The sequence below is a fragment of the Elaeis guineensis genome, chromosome 13 (genome assembly GCF_000442705.2).
Source record: "Elaeis guineensis isolate ETL-2024a chromosome 13, EG11, whole genome shotgun sequence".
Classification (NCBI taxonomy): Eukaryota; Viridiplantae; Streptophyta; class Magnoliopsida; order Arecales; family Arecaceae; genus Elaeis; species Elaeis guineensis.
In genome coordinates, this window is record NC_026005.2 from 69,034,178 (window position 1) to 69,041,665 (window position 7,488).

Sequence of the window (7,488 nt, forward strand, 5' to 3'; positions counted from 1 at the left end):
CTCCAATACTTAAGTCAGTGGGGAGTGATGAACAGCAGATAGAATATTCAAAGTGACAGAATATCAGCTCAGAATTGTCTAACCCATGCTGTTCATTTACCTTCCTTTTACAGGTGACTCGGGTGTAACCGTCGAGCACATAGTCCTGTATTTTATGGTACTAAGAGATAGTTACTCTAATTATCGGACCATGATCATAGAGTTAGTGGGCAGTTTATACCCACTAACGATCGTAGCATGTAATTACTATCCATGATTATAGTATCATGATTACATATTTGGCAGTCGATCGTTTGACAGTCGGTTGTCTGACAGTCGGCCATAAAGATGGTCAATCGGTCATGATATGAAGATGGTCAGTCGGCTATGAAGATGGTCAGTCGACCATAAAGATGGTCAGTCCGCCATGAAGATGATCAGTCGGCTATGACATGAAGATGATTAGTCAGCCATGAAGATGGTCAGTCGATCATGAAGACGGTCAGTCAGCCATGATATGAAGATGATCAGTCGGCATGAAGATGGTCAGTCAGCCACGACATAAAGATGGTCAGTCGGCCATGAAGACGGTCAATCGGCCATAAAGATGTTGCTTCAGCCATGATGACTCAAGTTCGACCATGATGACTCTGCTTTGATCAGATGACTCTGGTTCGGTTATAATGATTCTGCTTTGGTTAGATGACTCTCATGAGAGCTGAATTCTGAAAGTTTCTTCCCTTTCAGAGTCTCTCCTCTTGGGATCTCTTGGCTCTTCTTATATAGGTATAAAACAAAAGTCAATTTCGAATATGGGAGTCAACATAGAATCGGATAGAGTAAATTTGATTGTCCCAACAACTCTTCTTGGGGAGCGTGTGAAAATCAAAAATCGTGAACTTTAGTTTTCCTCTACGCACGATCCATGGGACTCCCTTCCTCATCTACCAGAAAAATTAAAATTGCATGCCATCCCCATCTATCGAAAGAAAAACTCGTACGCCACTCCCCTTCCACATCCCAATCCCCATCCATCCATCGGAGGGAAAGGAAAATCGTGCACGATGCCATGGACTCCTATCCAGCTAGCACTCTTTTATGAGATGGACCATCCACATCGTGCGGTTTTCCATGGAATCTCATGCTCCCACACCATCAAGATCTCATACTACACCGTCTAGATATGCCTTCGGCTGCATGCTCGAGATTGTTGCTCGCCTAAATCTGCATCAATTTGGAATATCTTTGATCATCATTGGTGTGAGCCCCAATTAGTCTCCTTCTCTATCTCTTCCTTAGAATTAAACCTTATGTTGAAATCCTAGTTGATGCATCTAGTGCAAAGGATTTTCTTAAGATTTGACCAATTGATGCCTCTATAGCCTAGAAATTTATATTTAATTATTGTGCATGATTAATACGAATGCATTTCGTAACCCTTACAATTTATCTAACAATCTTTTTATCTAATATATAAATTTTAAATTATTATTTTTTCAATTTTTAATAGTCTTTTTTTTATCAATAAGTGAAAAAGTATCCCAATAGAATAGAAAAACATTAAAGAAAAAGAAAAATTAGCCTGGAAACGTGATGGATATAGACTTCAAAGAAAAACCAAATACTACAATCTAACAAATTGGGTTCGACAAGCATCTACCAATGGTGAAATCTTGCTTTTTGAGACTTGAGATAGTTAGCTCGATAATCCCCATTAAGTTTTTAGCTTGCCGGTTTATTTGTTGGCTGATTGGCTTCTTTAGAAGTGTGATTATATAAAAGTGATCTGTGGGTGATGTTACAATTTATCTATGATCTTTTTATCTAATATATAAATTTTAAATTATTTTTAAATTTTTAGTAGCTTTATTATTTTGATAGATAAGTGTGAAAGGATCCCAATAGAATAAAAACACACTAAACAAAAAGAAAAATTAGCCTGGAAACATAATATATAGATATAAACTTCAAAGAGAAACCAAATACTACTCTCTAACAACTTGGGTTCTATAAGCATTTGTTAATAGTGAAATCTTACTTCTTGAGACTAGAGATAGTTATCTCAATAATCCTCATTAAGTTCTAAGTTTGCTAGTTTATTTGTTGGCTGATTGGCTTCTCTAGAAGTGTGAGTTATATAAAGGTGATTTGTAAGTGTTGCAGAGAATTCTTTATAATCATTCCGTAGACTTCTATATCAAAAAAAAAAAAAAAATCATTCTATAAACTTCTCTAACTTTCATATTAATAGAACCGGGGATTCTTTCGGCTCAATCTTTCACAATATTTCCTGGGGATCGGTATGGACATCACTTGTTCAACTATCTCCTCAGCGAATACTTGCCTTAAAAGTTTCTGATTCCATGTCTATTGGGTGCTATCAGATCTGAAACATTCTGGTTGTCTTGGCACATGTTTAGATTTAGAGGGATGAGGATTCGATTAATTTAAATGTAACTAATCCAAGGGTCTTGAAATATATAATATTTTTACCTTCACCCACCTGCCAATAGGAAGTGTTTCACACATTTTGATGCTGAACATAAGCTCTCCATATTGGTGAAGACTCTTTTTTATATTGATAACTATCCCAACTTGTGAAATTATATTTGGCTGACACCACTTTGCTCCAAATTGAATCTTTATTTACTATTAAACTTCAGCAACCTTTGCCATGAATGCATCTTTTGTAATCTTGATGTGCTAATGTCCAAGACCCCCTTGCCCTTTTGGTCATACATACTTTCTCCAATGATATAAGATGAAGTTTCCTTGAGTCTTTATTAATGAAAATAATTCTATGTTTAGTAAATGGCAGATTGTTTTCGCCACAAACTGACACAAATTCTATTGTCTTAAGGTTGGCCAAAGTATGCTTTTAGATTGATGATTTATATATTAAGATTTAACAGCATTGGTGGAATTCATCCAAATCAAGTAGATCAAAGCTAGCATACATGCAACAACTTCTCTTATCATATAAGTATATTTACTTGTTAGGATTTGACGTCCCGAGATTTACTCCATATTGAGCCCACAGCGAGGTCTACGATGAAAAATGAAGTCCAACGAGACTAAGATCATCCCAAATAGAATTCGAACGAAGAAGATACGCACGAGAGGAGTTGGCACAGAGTTCGGAGCGACGGAAGACCGCCGGCGGAGCGGCAGCGATGCGGCCGCACACAGCCCAGGCGCAGCAGGTGTGGGTGCGGCCCAGCCCCGCGTGGCTTGCTAGGAGCCCGATAGCCCGGTCCACGGTGGACCAGGCGGTGCATGGAGGGGTCTGTGGACCACGTCGGCGTTTCCCACGCATTTTTCGCGATCCACGGCACTATTCCATAGATCGGAATACGATCGACGTCGGTTGATCTCGATCTCGATCCGATGGTTCAGGGACTAATTTGGGGCTGATTAGGACTCCTAAACACGATCTAATAGGGTTTTAAGGTTTATAAAAGCCCTTGATCGTGAAACAGAGGAGCTATGTGGTCTCGTGGCTTGGTTTTCATGGGAGAGAACCCATGCATGGTGCGGTGCGGTTTTCATCACGTAGAAAATTCGAGAACCCATGGAGAAAGAGGGATGCACAGCGCTGAGAGAAGAAGGAGCAGAAGGCTTCTAGACAGCGGACTGCGGTCACTTCAGGAGTTCAAGGGTTTTCCTAGAGAGAGAGCTTTTGTGAGGGAGAACTTCTTGTGAGAGAGAAATTGGATGTACGAGGGTTGAGGGTGAGATCTCCTCTTATAAATTTTTTTTTTCATAGTAAAATTTTCATGCCCCGTGGAGGCGAGCCCTTTTTTGGCTGATCCACGTATTTTGATTGTTTTTGTTTTATTTCTTCTTTCTTCCTGCTGCATCGCACAGTATCGAAAAAATCTTGAGAGGTGGTGTTCTGGCCAAACATCCATCCAACAAGTGGTATCAGAGCGAGGCAGTACAATAATGCAGATTGCAGCGGTGGTGAGCAAGATTGAAGATGGAGAAGACATGATCAATCAAGATGGAGATCAATAAGTTTAATGGAAAGAACAATTTCTCCTTATGGCAGGTAAGGGTGAAAGATGTGCTCATCCAATAAAGGTTGATCGATGCTCTCTTGTACGAGAAGAAGCCGACCATCATGGAGGTACAGGATTGGAGATGACTACAGATGTAGACGATGAGTACCATCTGTATATATCTAGCGGATGAGGTGGTGATCCATGTGTTTAGCGAGACTTTCCCGATGGTGTTGTGATCGAAGCTTGAGGAGTTATACATGACGAAATCTCTCACCAACACTCTCTTCCTCTGGAGGTAGTTTTATCAATTGCGGATAGCTGAGGGACAGAGCATGCAGGAGCATCTAAGTCACTTCTAGAAGATTCTCACTAACCTCCTTAGCATTGGTGAGAATGTTGAGGAGAAGACCAGAGCACTGATTTTGCTAGCGTCGCTTCCACCTTCGTACGAGTCCTTGGTGACTGCTCTTCTAGTGGGAAAGAGCACCATCAAAATAGATGAGGTCACCGCGGTGATCGATACTCCAGAACAAGATTCTCAGGAGGAAGAATCTGACTTCGAGCTCAGGTGGTGGTAGCTCAGCTTTGGTGGCTTCTAGAGGAGCAGGAGGTGATAGACAGAGCAACAGAAGATCGTGATGAGGACGGTCCAAGTCCAAGAGGGACTTGAGCAAAATCAAGTGTTATCGATGTGACAAGTTGGGGCATCTAACCAGAGATTACTCTCAATTCAAAAATCAGACTATGACTGCTGTGGCGACGGCCAGTAGCGATTCAAAGGGAGACATCCTGGAGATATCTAATGGGGTATCTACTTCTTTCCAGCAGTGGATATTAGATTTTGCATACACCCATCATGTATGTTGTAGAGAAGAGCAGTTTGACTCCCTGAAGAACAGTGAGGGTACTGTTTATCTGTCAGATGGATCGAGCTATGCGATCAGAGGCATCGAGACGGTCAACTGGAGGATATATATGGTGCAGTGAGAAAATTAAAGAAGGTCTGATATATATCCGATTTCAGATAGAATATTATCTCACTGAGTAGACTGGATTCGAGAGGCTACAGGATGGTAGCTGGTGGAGAAATTCTGAAGGTACTATACAGCGATAGGATTATTCTGAAGGAGAAGAAGGAGAGGAGAGGACATTATTACCTGGCGGGGAGCCTAATACGAGGTGGAGCTTCAAGAGCCAGGTGGAGTCCAGAGCGAGGTGGAGCTCCAGGTGGAGGTGGATCGGGTACGAAACAAGAGACTCGAGAGGATAAGAAGCAACGTCGCAAGGTAAGATTCCCATTGCTGCAGGATAATGCACCAAGCAGATCTCAGGTCAGAAGGAGCACAGCGTATGATGGAGATGGGATCGAGCGACCTGGCTCGACTCCCATATTTGGTAATGTATCCTAAAGCCTATCATCTAAGTGGTAGATGATTGAAATTAGTATATGAATTTTCTAATAATAATAGTTATTTGACAGGTTCATCATAAAAGTTCTATCTTTCTTAAATGAACTCCTAAATTATGATGAAGTCCTTAGAACCACAATCAATCGATAAAGGAGGATTTATCAGATGGTTCTTAAATTATTCACGATCAAATGATAAGTTATTAACAAGGACGATAACATATCAAGTGTAGGTCGCTGTATGCCATATGCGTTGGTTGTCCTCGTAACCAAGTGGTGTGGAGACATTGGTATGGCATCCAGGTGAGATATAGGAGTACATCTACATTAAACGTGACCAATGTAATACTCTACTATCAAGAGTAGTTAACTAAGATCAATGGGTATAAGTGTTCCTCTGACCTGAGATCACCACAGTGATTTGCAAGTAACTCACTGTGCTTTGGTGCCAGACTGTCTGTATTTTTAATATAGGTTGAAAAGTTTCTAGATACAATCAAGTACTTGTGAAGTCGGTGTGTGAGTCAAGATGGAATTGACTACTCTTGATTAACTTCAGGAAGAGAATGTCTCATTGTATTTCAATTTAGCAAAACCTAAATCTGGGTAATCCTCGTGAGGAGTCATGAGATTTGCAAAAATTTTGAGACACAATAGAGATGATTTACATGAGTATTGACAGCAAACTCAAAGTCATCTTGAGCATTATTGATCAAAAGATAAATTATACGGTAACCATGTGTTAGGGTTCTTAGAATGTTGCTTTACATACATTCGACCTATCTGGACGTCGGAAATCATTGCTAGATGGTTACTTCGACTGATACAAAAATTAGTTTCTGTGTTACTAGCTTAGGTTCGAACTTATAAGATCACACACATAAGAGGTTGTAATCTAATCAGATAGTTAATCGATGATTGAGAATCGTTCTAAGGTTAAACAATCAATGTGATTGATGTTTGACCTAATGCAGTATTGCAGGAGGATCATTAGCAATTGGATTGCTAATTGTCTCAATCTGATTGAGCAATTGGGCTGAGATCAAGTCTAATTAAATATGATTCAATTAAATTAGTTTGGATTTAATTGGATTAAGTCTAATTAGTTTATTGGATAAGCAGTTGCAAGGGAGAATAAGTCTCTATTTGACTAGGACTTGTATGCACCTAATTCTAATTAAGTTAGGATCTAAATTAAATATGATTTAATCTGATTTAATTAGACTCTTAGTTGGACTAGATCACTATTAATTAATTATAATTAATTTAAATTAGGTTCAAAGTATTTAACCTAATCTAAATAAGAATCCTAGTTAGACTAGGATTCCATCTTCTCTTGCGCCACCTAAGAAAATCAAAGCCACACCCACTAATTAATTCTAGATAATTTTTTTATGATCTAAGAAAAGTAATCTCACACCACTTATTTTAGAATTTGAATCAGATTTGATCTGATTCAATATGAAAATTAATTTGGTTCATTGTGGAAAGTGTTTAGCCTATTTCTATTTTTGAAAAAGTTCCTCTTCACAAGGACTCTTCCCTCCCTCTCTTGCACAACTTCTCTCATGTTTATCCTTCCTTTTTTGTTACCCCTTTTGGTTTTCATTTTTCTATCCATGAAATAAATGAGATAGGGGGCGTCCAAGAGTTGGACGCCCCAAGGACTCCTTGTTAGACTAGGTCTTATGACCTAGTCTGTCATAAAAAAGGAGGCCGCCCCATATGCCATGATATAGGAGTCAAAAATTTATGAAAAATTGAGATAATTACCATAGGAGAATGAGGAAGACATGAGAGGTTTGAGGCATCAAAATCCATGGAGGAGAGTCCTCTAACAAGAGATCAAAATTGATGTCTTGTAGAGAAGAAAGGTAATTGAGAAGATTGTCTTCTCTTATTGGTTTTCTTTCATATTTTTTTCTCTCTTTGTTTTTATTTTTATGTGATAAAAAAATGAGAGAGAAAGAAGGATTACATGGGATGGTTTGAGGTGCTAAAATTCTTGAAGAAATTCTTCAATCAAGAGATCAAAGGTTGATGTCTTGTAAAGAGAAAGATAAGAGAGAAGATTGTCTTCTCTTATTATTTTTTCTT